A 12,552-nucleotide genomic window follows, 5' to 3' on the forward strand; every position below is an offset into this window, starting at 1 on the left:
TCCTGCAGCACATTGGCCACCTTGATCACACATTCCTGCAGCACATTATTTACTGACCTGCAAACCTCCACCACCGGAACACCTCCAATGACTTCCAAGCCTCAAATTGGCCCATCTGACTGGTAACTAAGGTCGTCAGCCACCTTCCACAGGGAGACCAGCACTCTCTTTTTCATGGTGAGAGGAGTCCTCGTCCTCATGGCATGACACTCACTGCACTGCCAAAGCAAAGAAGCACAGAAGAGCCTCTTTTTTCATCTCAAAGTTATGTGGCCAATGCTGCTTGAGAATAGTTTTGTTCCACCTGTCTATGAGCATAGTCCAGGCACAAAAGTGACATGAGACCCTGTGAAGTTGATCTGCAAGCACAGTAGAGAGCCATCTCCTAGGATTGTGATGAAAGCACAACGATTGCATCATGATTGCATCAGCGAACTGATCTCTGGCTCACAGCAAGTACTGCCAGAACATCCTCCACTGCCTCTGCTTAGCTGCCTCAGTGGTCTGCTCACTGCTTTATAGAAGCTCCAGCAGAAACCTTTTTTGCTGAGCAATGGCAAGAGCTAACTGGTCATCCTGGCCACCATTCTGATAAAAGCACTAGCCAACAGCACCGGCACCAGGAGACTTACAGGAATATGACCTCATTTCCTACAATTCCCCAGGTCTCCCTGAAGCTTTCCAAGCTCTCTCAAAAGCCACAGCTTCAGGAAGCTATTTTGGGAACTTAGGGAGAGGTACCCAAATGCCAGTGCAACTGCAAAGGTATAATGCAGCACCAGGGTGGTCATGGGACAGAACTGTACTTGACCTGAACTTCAAACAGCATGGCTTGAATGGAGACACGGCACTGTAGGTACTTACATCAGTGTTTTCCCACTAGTTCCAAAAACAAGGCCTTACGGAGGAGTACTTCATGCACTCTCTCATGGTGATCTTACTTTTGTGGTTGTATTGTTGTTCTTGTAATATTAAATATAAAATAAAGGCCATTCATACTGAATGTATATAGTTGTTCTTTGCATATGGAAAAGCATACAAAATTTGGCAACAAAGAGCTTGAAGAAAACAAATAAGCCGAGAAGAGATCTCTTGGTTAAAGAGAAGAAAAACATAAGGGAAGTAAAATGGCCACCTACAGAAATATGGAAGGTTTCTAGTTTTAAAGAAGAACAATTTGAATCAGCTTTTCAGATAACAGTGCAGTATTTTCTACATATGCTGTAGAAGACAGTTGGGAAGGAAAAAATACCAGGTTTTCCAACATTGGTGGGACATTGGCAATACACTAAAACAAATCATTACAGATTCAAGAATCAGATATAAAAGCTTTCATTACTGTTTTTCCCTTATGATTTTTTCTTTAATAACTGAAAACTCTTCTTGTTACAGGTTACAACCTTTCAAAATAGGGCCATCTCACATTTATCACACCATACTGAAAGGCTGGACACGCATCCTTAGGTCTGTTTATTTCACCATACGATATGACTCTTTGTTGCTATTTCCGATAAATCAGACATAATTTATTTGATTGATACTGTGTATATTTGTAACAAATTCTACATATTACCTAATTATGCAATTTGGTTTCCCCAGTTTTCCAGTTATTTAACTCTTTCTAGTTTTAGTCCAGGAATCAAGTTATTTTTCCTTGCACCGTACTCAGTGCTATGAGGTTTTCTCTGGAAGGTATTAAGCCAAACTGAAATGAACTGCATATTATAGGTGATCTCAAACTACCGACACAGTCAATAAGTATTTTTAAAACCTACATTCTCCTGTCACTGTAATATAGTTTTATGTTAAACTATTTCAGTGATTTTCCAATTCCTTCTCCATGGCACGTAGATATTCCATTGAATCATCCAGAATTTTTAAAAAAAATGAAAACAGACCTATATGACACTAGAACTGAATTAAAGCCATAAGGACAAATTCTACCCTCTGGTACTTCAGTAGGGTTTGGCAGGTGTAATTGAGGGCAGAATTTAGCCCAGAAAGTTTTTAACAAAATCTTTGAATATCTGGAGTGAAATCCTAGCCCCACTGAGGTCAATGACAAAACTTCCATTGACTTCAATGGGGCCAGGATTTCACCCTGGGTCTTCTTCAAAAATGTCCAGCTGTAATGCATTCCTGTTCACCAAGCACTCAAACCCACAATGTGCTGAGCACATCTAAATGTGTTGCTGGACTGGAGACAGAGTGCTTCTGCACCTTGCAAGATCGAGCCCTGTTTAAGCTTTAGCAACAAGTGTGCACACAGTATCCAGCATTTCTCACTAATCACACTTCACTTAACTTAGGCTGACACATCAGTTTCCAAACTCCACACGTAATTTATACAGTCTGTTTCTGTAGTAAAAACATCATATTCACAAACAGTTTCTGTTTGAGGCATTTGCATGAACAAAACACAAAGGCCCTGATCCTCAGGACCAGCTGTTTGATGCTTAGCACAATGCTAGGGAGCACAAAGCAGTCTTAACAAGGCTCAAGATCTGACCCAGATCTGCAGTGCTGGCCACAATCACAGAGAGGACACTAGACTAGTTGGACCAGAAATGTGATTCAGTATGGCTGTTTCTATGTCTATTTTCTGCACTCTTACATTTAATTCATGTTAATTATTTCTAGAAAGAGAATTCATTATCATATATCTTAATTATCAAGACACATGTATGCACTAGCATCCTAAGGAAGCACACAGTCCTACTGTCCTTGTCCCTTTGTCCTGCCCTTCCCAGTCATCTCACTTCCGGGATCGATCCGGGATCGATTTATCGCGTCTAGACAAGACGCGATAAATCGATCCCAGAAGATCGATTGCCTGCCGCCGAACCAGGAAGTAAGTGTAGACGTACCCTTTGTTGTCATCCCTTGCTATTGTCATCAATCTAAAGTAAGCTTCTGGGCAGGGAAGCAGCCATTATAAAATTATTATCACTCATTAATTTTATAGCTCAAAAGCCTGCAAGGCACCTTACAGGAAGACAGAGTCCTTGCCCCCAAAGACCATACAATCTTACTCCTTTCTCAATATTAATACTGAAAAGTATTACTGCATGTGAAATAAATGTCTGGTTCAATATCAGTTGTAAGAGGAAGTAAAGCTACATCTACTGTTTAAGCAAAAGCGCTAAGAACAAGTATTAGGGCACTACGATTTTTTAAAGTAATTTAAAGGACAAAGTGAACATCCGTATGTAGGAAAATTTATGGGACAGATCCTCAGCAGACATAAATTGTCACAGCCCAATGACTTCAACTATGCTACAGCAATTTACACAAGTTCAGGATCTGGCACTATATGTCTTTGTTCCCTTCTAATATAAACAGAATTAGCTGTAATCAAAGGTAATCTCTTTTTATTTCAGTTAAAAAGAGAGATCAATGAGATCAGCATTTCAGGCCTTTCATCTTTTTCAGATGCTTTTCCAGAGGTTTGATTCTTGTTCAGCATATAATTGCATTGTTTTATAATGAGATCTAAAATTCTGGTTCACTGTGAAAACTTCACTGATCAAAGATTGTTTACAACATTGGTACCATGGAAGCACACGGTTAAAATTATTGTGCTCTGAAATCTATTGACAATTCTGATGACCATAATAAAAAGCTTGTAGAATTAACACAGTAACACAAGAGCTATCAACAGAATTGAATTAACTACTCTATGAAAATGTAAGAGTCCAAAATAAAAAATAAATATGGAATATGAATATGATGTGCATATTATTAAAACTGTTTAACTTGATTATACATGCAGTTTAAATGATATTTTCTTTCATAACTGCCTATAGCAGAAGTTTAAAATTACCCATGCAAGTTAAACATACAGTAGTCTTTATTTATTATTAATAGTAGTACTAAAATAACAAAATGTTTCACTTATACAGCATTTTATAGCCAAGGTTTTCAAGGCATTTACAAACATTAATCAATTGAGCCTCACAAGGAGATAATAATAAGGCATCAAAATGTTAATGCCAAAATTTTCAAAAGCAATTTTCAATTTTGCATGTCTCATTTTTGGGGTGACTAGCTTTAGACATCCAGGGTCTGATTTTTATAGGTGCTAAAAATATACAGCCCCAGTTTAAGCCACTGGCACTGCAAGTACTCAGCATCTCTAAAACACAAACTCTGAGTGTTCAAGGTGGGACAATCAAAATTACAGGACACTTCTGAAAAATTGTGTCACGGTGACTTGTACATGTTCACACTGCTAATCAGTGGCAGAGCAAGAAAGAGACTTCAGAATTCCTGACTCCCAGTTGGGTGCTCTAAACACTAGACTATTCTGCCTCCATTCCAAAAAACTAAAATAAAAAGTAAATCTACTATACTATTAGCACGCAGAGGAGCCACATACCCATTATTATTTCAACTACTTTAATTCACCTGAAATGTAGTTTTGTGTGACTCACTATAATGAAAAATGCTTTTCATAATGCACCATTTTATAATCGGAGAATAGTGTTCCTCTATAGTGACTGCAACCTTTCAGCAGATGGCATTTAGCTACAACCCAGCAGGATGTTCAATAACATATAAAATTACCTTGTTTGCTTCAGTGCCTTTTTTCTTATGAAATGTTGGTGCTATCCAGAAGGCCACAGCCAGAGTTCTATAAAAAATGTAATACCCCACATTAAACTAGGACAAATTATATTGCCTGCCATGCAGCCTGAGACTAAGAAAAAATCATATTTGCACAATGAAAATTTCCAAACAAAACCAAAAGTGAGTGTCGTTAAACTATCACCATTGTTTAGAAAGAGAGTGAAAAGTTTGGAAAGCAGACTCATAGCCCTAGACTCACTAGGAACCTGATCCTAAAACCACTGAAGTCAATAGTCCTATTTACTTCAACGGGCTTTGGATCAGGCCTCATAAGAATTAGGATGACTAGAGAGTCCTGGGAACAGACTTTGAATCAGATGCCAGGTAAACGTTACCATGTTTCATTGTTATGGGGATGTCCTATCAGCCCTATGGGTCTGCTGAGAAGAGTATACAGAGGCCTGACCAGTGTCCAGAGCAATACTGTCCTTTGCTTTTAGAGGGTGAATCTATTAAGTGCATCACCGGGAAATCATTGTCTGTGGATGGCACCCATCTAACTACAACATACCCACTGAGGCATGCCACTTCGTTTTGTTTATAACAACAAAATTCAGTCAACCTAAGCAAGTGCAACAATTGATTATGTAACTCACGTGTGATATGCTAATTTTTGCAGTTATATGGGCACTTTTTCATGCATAGCTCTCAAAGCACTTTGCAAAGGAGAGTAGGTATTATTATTCCATCTTGTGGAAGGGGAAACTGAGGCACAGAGACATTAAACACCTTGCCCAAAGACACAGCAAGTCAGTAGCACAGCTAGGAGTAAAACCCAGCTCTAATGGACTACCAGTCCTGTGTTGTAGCCGTTGCTCCACTCTGCTGTGATATCTACCTGTATCAAGAAAACATATTTTACAGGGTACAAGGGATATGAATTTTGTGTTATCTTCTCAATCTTTTGCTATTCTATTTTTTATAGTTTGGCCTCATCCTTATGTCATTTTTCCTTTTCATTAATTAAAAAGTTAGCATGCTTTTACTGAATTGTTAAAAACAACAAACCACACAGCACCTCGGGCCAGATTTTAAAAATGCAGACAGGTGCCTAGTGGGATTTTCAAAAGCACCTAAACAGGTTAAGTGCCTGTTTTCAATGGGAGTGAGACACAGTCCTGCTTAGGCACATTTGAAAATCCCACTAGGTGCCTATTTGTATCTGTCAGTGTCTAAATCTTTGAAAATCTGTCCTATCGTTGTTATAATATAAAAAGGCAATTTAATTTTGTAACAGCTTTAGGTAAAGTTAGCAGAGTCCACTAAGATTTTTAAAAGGTGTGAAGTTAGTCATGCCCATAGAGAAAAATAAATCCAAATAGATGGGTATTTCAAGCCCCACAATTCAACATTACTAATAAGTCTCTTGGAATAAGTAAGCATCACACATTAAGACATACCATAGTGTCTCATGGAAGTTTGCACTTTCTTGAAGCATTGGGACCAGCACTCCTCAGTGCATCTACAATTCAGAGGGCTTTTGCTGGGGAAATCCCAAAAGGTTTGGCAGCTGGGAGGAGAAGCTGCAGGACTGTCACTGAGGGGGGAATCTAGCTGAGGCTGGACAGCCGGAAGGGGGTAACTGCAGAATTCTGAGTGACTGATCAATAGATAGGGAGGAGGATACACAGCTGCTATGAAGCAGGTGGGAAGTTTATGTAATGTGCAACTTAAACATTTGTATGTGACCTGAGATTAAACATAAGAAATTTTAGGCCACAACTTGGCAAATCACTGATACACATGCTTATTGGGGGCCTTAATACAAAAGGAAAATGTTAGAGAAAGTTATGAACAACTTAAAGAAACAATTTGAAATGCAATGACTTGCATATGCATAAAGTTAAGGCAAATGATAAATAGCTTGATTCTCTGTTATCTTGCCCCTTAAGTAGTCATATATACCTGTGTAAAGATGGAGTAAAATTCTACCACTAGTGTAAGTTCCTAGAGAATTCTGATTTGGTCACATGTTCCACTTGCTTTGCACAGGTGTACAAACGTGTAAGGCAGTGGAGAATCAAGCCCAAGTATTCTAGAATATTTTCAGAGGCAATAGTTGGACAAACTCAAGAGGTAGGCAAATACCTATCTTGGCTAGATCAATACCAAATCCATTTTTTCGACTTTTAGCCCGCCATTCATTTCTTTTATAAATTTTGTAATTCTTTTCAAAGAACTATAAAAAAGGATAGCATGAAATTCTAAATACGCAGAAATAAGTCATTATTTTATTGTTATTTTTTCTTATTCCATATTCCACTGATGATGGAAACACCCAAATAATGTTCATGAAGTAATAAAAGAACAGATGACAACTCACTCTTCAACATTTATACTAATAATAAATAATATTTTGCATTCAAGTATATAGTGCCTTTCACCGGAAGAACTCAAAGCACAAAGTATAGTGGTAGGCAATTATAACTCCTGTTTTTAAAATGGGTAAAATGATGCACAGAGATATAAAGTCACTTGCCCAAGGTTACTAAGGGTGACATGCACTCCACCCTAGTGTTGAGTCACTGGATCCTGCAACCCCTTCTCTAGCTCACCCTCTTTGTGGCTTTGCATGCTGGCTTGTCAAGGGTCACTAGAGACCCCTTCCATTGGGTGCTGAGGCTAGACAGGCAAAGTTTGTGGTGCTGGGCCACCCTCAGTCTCCCGCATAGTCTCTATGCATACTTTGCCTTAAGTGGCATAGAGGTCCACCACAAATGGATCTCACCAACAACAGGAATAGAATCCAGATCTCCATCCCCTGCTCTAACCTCTAGAACTGTGGTCCCCAAACTGTGGGGAAAATCCGGGGGGGCCACAGTGCAGCCCAGGCCAGCGCCCATTGGGCGGGCAGAGAGGGAGTGACACCCAGCCCCACTCTGCTCTCAGCTCTGCTCCGGCCCCACCCCCGGCCGCAGCTGCAGCCCCCATACCAGCCGCCGGCCCCCACTCCCAGCCCCTGCTCTTGGCCGCCAGCCCCCAGACCCCACTCTTGGCCCCCGGCCCCCAGCCACTGGCACACTGCCCCCACTCCCAGCCCCGCTCTCAGCCCCAGCCTCAGCCCCCAGCCCAACTGTGACTCCGCTCCTGGCCCGGGGGAGCACGCACACATTCCATTCCAATTCTCAAGCTGTCAGTCACTCAATACATTGACACAATCTTTAAAAATACAGCCAGTTCCCAGGGACGGATTAAGGCAGGGGCTTTTGGGGCTGCAGCCCAGGAGGACCCTGCAAAAATAAATCACAGGCAGCGATCTCCGGGGAGCTCAAGCTGCCTGGCCTGGCCCCGCACTGCTCCCGGAAGTGACTGGCTGCTGGCACATCTCTGCGGTCCCTGGCGGTGGAGAGGCAGCTCCGCGCGCTGTCCCCGCCCCCAGCACCGTCCCCACAGCTGCAGGGGCGGCATTAGCGGGCGCAAGCAGCACACAGAGACATGCTGTTCCCCTCCCCCCAGGGGCATGCAGAGACATCCTGCATGTATCCCAATCCCCTGCCCCAGATCAAAATCCCCCTCCTGCACCCCAATGCCCTGCCCCAGCCCACTCCTACACCAAACTCTCTCCCAGACCCCGCACTCCCTCCTGCATCCCAATCCCCTGCCTCAGCCCCCTCCTGCACCAAACTCCCTCCCAGGAAAAAGACTTGTATACAGGGGCCCCACAAAATCTAATAGCCCCATGCCCACAGGAGAGTTAATCCAGCCCTGCCAGTTCCCAGCACATCACATGTTCTCTTGCCACTTAGGTGTCTTCTCCATGTACTCCTCTCAACATATGGAGGGCAAAAATGTCACTGATTTCATTGTAGAGTTAGATGACACTAAGATTACAAGACAAGGGATCCCTTTGTCGGTAACTTTAGCACTCAGTTTATCCATGAAGAAGTGTATAAAACATAAGCTGTCAGTCTTCACGTGATGTAAAGCCAAATTCTACTCTCAAATGTGCTTAGATGGTTCTTTGTGAGTTCAGTATTAGTAGCACACATCCTAAGTTATACGTTAGTCCTAAGGATCCACACATATCTTCCACTGATTCTGCTATCCCTGACTCTGAAGGCATAAGTGAGACAGGTACTGAGACATTCAAAAGCAATAAGGAAGTGACAAAGTACAGGATTTAGAAACATTCCTCAGTATAGATTTATTTTTCCCATTAGCCATCTCAAGGATAAGGAGGGTTAGTTCTGCACAATCTCATAACAGACAGGAATAGCACCAGCATCAAAAGAGGTTCCTGATCATCTCAGTTTTATTTTAAAATAATTTGAGTGCAACATTTCTGTAATGAAAGTGTGAGTTTATTTCAGGGAGATTACAGCTATCCTGATATGAACAAATTAAAAATAAAGCTGTCAGGGGCGCAGGTTTTGCATTTAACACTACTCAGTTCAGTTAAGCTATCTAAAGGTTCAAAAGATAAGGTGCACAGGAAATATATCAGAAAACAAAGATAGGTGAGTTTTGACTGAAGACCACTCAAAAAACCCAATTACCTTTTGATCTGCTTGTGGAAAATGTCCCCGTTTGTTCCCAAGAATGTTTGCAAACATGTAAAAATATAACTGAGTTCTCTCTCAGTTCATAATAAAAATGGAAGAAAATTGTAAAATAATGGTCCAGCAACAGTATGCTCTGCACTGAGCAGGAGAAACCGCTTCAACCTCAGAAGCCACTTCTTTTCTCCCTAGTCGAAGTGATGAGGGAGGAAGGGGAAGGAGTCTTGTCTTACTCAATGGGAGAATAGGCTGACAGGATCCAGTGATGGTCCTGACTAATTCTGCTCAGCCAGAAAAATGCTGGACTAATATCAGACTGCACCAAGAAGCTAAGATAGTTCCTGCCTCTCTCTCAGGACTTCCAGGGCAGCAAAGCGGGTTATACTTACACAGGGATGCCAACTCTCAGAACCAAATGGCAGTGCACAGTTCTTGTCATGTTAGGGTTTCCCATGATTGAAGGAATTGAATGTGTAAACTCCCTGGGCCCCAAATATTACCTCTCTTCTCTTTGCTGTCTCTCTACCATGTATCACAGCAACTGGCCATCAGCACCTGCTTTCATTGTTAAAAACAACAATAAAAGGGCATATAAAGTGAATTCTTGAGGTTTTAGGAGTGGTTACATGTTGGATTTATCACCCCTGACAACAATAATCTTTTAAGAAGACCAATCAAATTCTTTAAAAAATCTTTCCTTTATTTTAGTTCTTTACTCTCCCTTTCAGTGTCCAATGATGCCCTCATTACTCAGACAAAACAGTCACTGAACTCAAGGTCAGGCCCTCAAATATGGATTTTTTTAAAACCCTCTTCCCTTTGCTGTCTTAAAACATTATTGTATCCTTTTAATTCGGATAACAGAGCCAGTATTTTTAACAATATTTCTTTCAAACTTTTTTCCCCACCCTTTTTCCCCCTTTTTTGTAAGTATCCTTGGAATAGCTCATTGCTATTGGCTTTTCTTCCTATTAACCCTACGCATTTAGTTTCAGTGTCCTTTTAATTTATCTGCTTAGGAGTCTTATAGACTTTTTCAGGAAGGAGTTTCTTTTGCAGGATTGAGCCCAAATTCTGGCCCTTGTTGACAGTTTCAGCTGAGACACCAGCATTTAACTGGACATGGAAACTGAACTACACTCTCATTTCTAGAGTTATTCCCTTCAGGTCACAAGTAAGGCACACTAGTGGGGCTGTGTTTTAGAATACACAATGTTGCTCCTAGATTTTGGTTAAACTAAAATAATGAAGTGCTGGTAGAGTCTCCCTAAAGTATCACATATACTTTGAAAGCAGCAGTCATATTTGCTTTCAGTTTTGGCAGCTAATATGACTGCAGTGAATATACAGACCTTAGTAGTACTGGGCATAGGGGTTATTTAAGACTAGAGATATTGCCCCGGAGGAGAAAAATAGACTTGGTATCACTTATGGCACTACTGACCCTACATATGCCAATAATCAAGTGATTAGTAGTGTCAGTACTTGTGGGGAATTCTGTCCCTATTCCTCCTAGTGGGTGTCACCTTCATGATAAGGCACCTACAGAGATCAAGCCAGGATTAGCGAGAGGAAAGCAGCCATCAAGAAGATAAAAGCATTCTCATTCTTTTAACACTGTTATATGGGAACCTGAAAAAACACTGTGGATTCTTCTCACCAATACTGCTACTCCCGCTACAAAGAGCGGTCAGAGTGTATTCTCTGTCATAAAGACTAATTGTACAGCACAGCTGGAGTCTGTATTCACAGCACCCTCACATCCAAAGGTCTCTATGCTTACGACTAAACTATTCAGCTGGCTGATTGTCCCATCTCCCCTCAACAGTAGTGTAAGGATAGCAGAGATCTGTGTAAACTCCTAGAATAAACACAACTGTCTCAGTTGCAGGCTTGGTAAACAATTTTTTGGCAGGATGGTAGCCACACAAAAAAACTAAACAAAAAAGGCAGGAGGATAAAAAAAAAATCTCAATTGGTATAGAAAGAAAGATGTATCTGAAAATGATCTGTGAACATCCAAATTATTATAATAATAGGAAGAATACTTTGCATGTATTTCTCATCCAAGAATTCAAGTTACGGCTGCATTATTTAGATATTTTTTATCTTTTGTCTTATATGTTTGGAAAAGATACAGATAAAATGTGTTTAATTTTTTTTTAATTTCGTGCAGGTATAGTTTAATTTCTCTTTTGCTCAGAAATTATCAGAACACAGTTCGTTCTCTGATAACATTAAGCCTGGGTTAGTTTGCAGGTAGAGCGACCCAATAGAAATATTTTTAACAACGTTTAGTTAGATACATAATTTAAACACAAGATATTACAGCTATTTTTCATAAAGTTACTAATTTTTAAAATAAACGCACATATTTGTACAGGACCACACAGACACACACGCCACACGCGTTCACACCACATATCCACAGACACATATGAACGCACAATCCACACTGATGCACGCTCGGCTCACACCACGCTACATACATACACACCGCACACGGAGGCAGACACGCCTACCCAGCCATGCAGAAACCCAATACACGCCCGGACATGAAGACACACATGCATTTGCACCTAGACACACGGCGCGCATCCACATAAACACGCAGACACGCACTTGAAGCACTGACGCTGCCCTGGCTCTGTGCCTCCCTCCCCTACCGTGTCCTGGGCTTTTTCCTGCGGCCGTCGGAGAGTCCCAACTTGTGTGTGGGCTGAACCTGCGCCGTCGGCTACTGGGCTGGCGTGCGGCCCCTGCTAACAGCACGAGAGCCGGGCACGGGACGCCAATCGCCCGCCCCGGCAGCCGGCGCACTGAGCAGGGACCGGCTCTGCACGCGCCCTCCTACCCACCAGAGCGCAGCGTGCGCCTGAGCGGAGCAGGCGGGTTCCTCCCGCGCGCCTCTCCCTCCAGCCTCCTGTGGGGGAGCAGGGGCTGCTGCTGCATCAGGCTGTGGGGAACTCTGAGGGGAACTTCCCTGTATCCCTCACAGAACCACACTCAGCAAAACCCTCCACTCCCTCCTTCCTCCCCACTCACTGACTGAAAATGATCCTCCTCCAAAGGGGGGGATTCTCCTCCCTCCAAACAATGGGAGTGGTTTGTGGCAGGCCTGGCAGAAGTGCTACCCCCTCCCCCCCATCTCACACACCCTTGAGGGGTCTGAACCCTCCAGACTCATTACAGCATTGGCAATCCACTGTTTTTAGAAATGCTAGACCCCACCCATGCATGCCCCATGGGGAAGCACCTTGGACCCATGGGAAGTGCCCTAGGGTTGCCAACCCTCCAGGATTGGCCTGGAGTCTCCCGGAATTGGCATTGATCTCCCGGTGACCATTGAAAACAATCCAGGAGATTTTAATAGGATATTTTACAAAAATGACATTACAACATGTTGGTGGGGGGGAGAGATCTC

At 42.2% G+C, this 12,552-nt stretch overlaps 1 protein-coding gene across 1 annotated transcript in view; it reads right to left on the reverse strand.

Annotated features, from left to right (window-relative positions):
• The window catches only part of LOC112110828, an 85,001-nt gene extending 73,130 nt beyond the window's left edge, over positions 1-11,871 (reverse strand). Inside the window, exons 1-2 of the mRNA XM_029911896.1 lie at positions 11,795-11,871; positions 4,567-4,633 (exon numbers count right to left, since the gene is read on the reverse strand). The gene's annotated coding sequence lies outside the window, so the exon portion shown is untranslated. The remainder of the gene's footprint in view (positions 1-4,566; positions 4,634-11,794) is intronic.
• Between the last annotated feature and the right edge of the window lie 681 nt (positions 11,872-12,552).

The sequence above is a fragment of the Terrapene carolina genome, unplaced genomic scaffold, assembly GCF_002925995.2.
Source record: "Terrapene carolina triunguis isolate 2854851 unplaced genomic scaffold, T_m_triunguis-2.0 Scaffold132, whole genome shotgun sequence".
Classification (NCBI taxonomy): domain Eukaryota; kingdom Metazoa; phylum Chordata; order Testudines; family Emydidae; genus Terrapene; species Terrapene triunguis.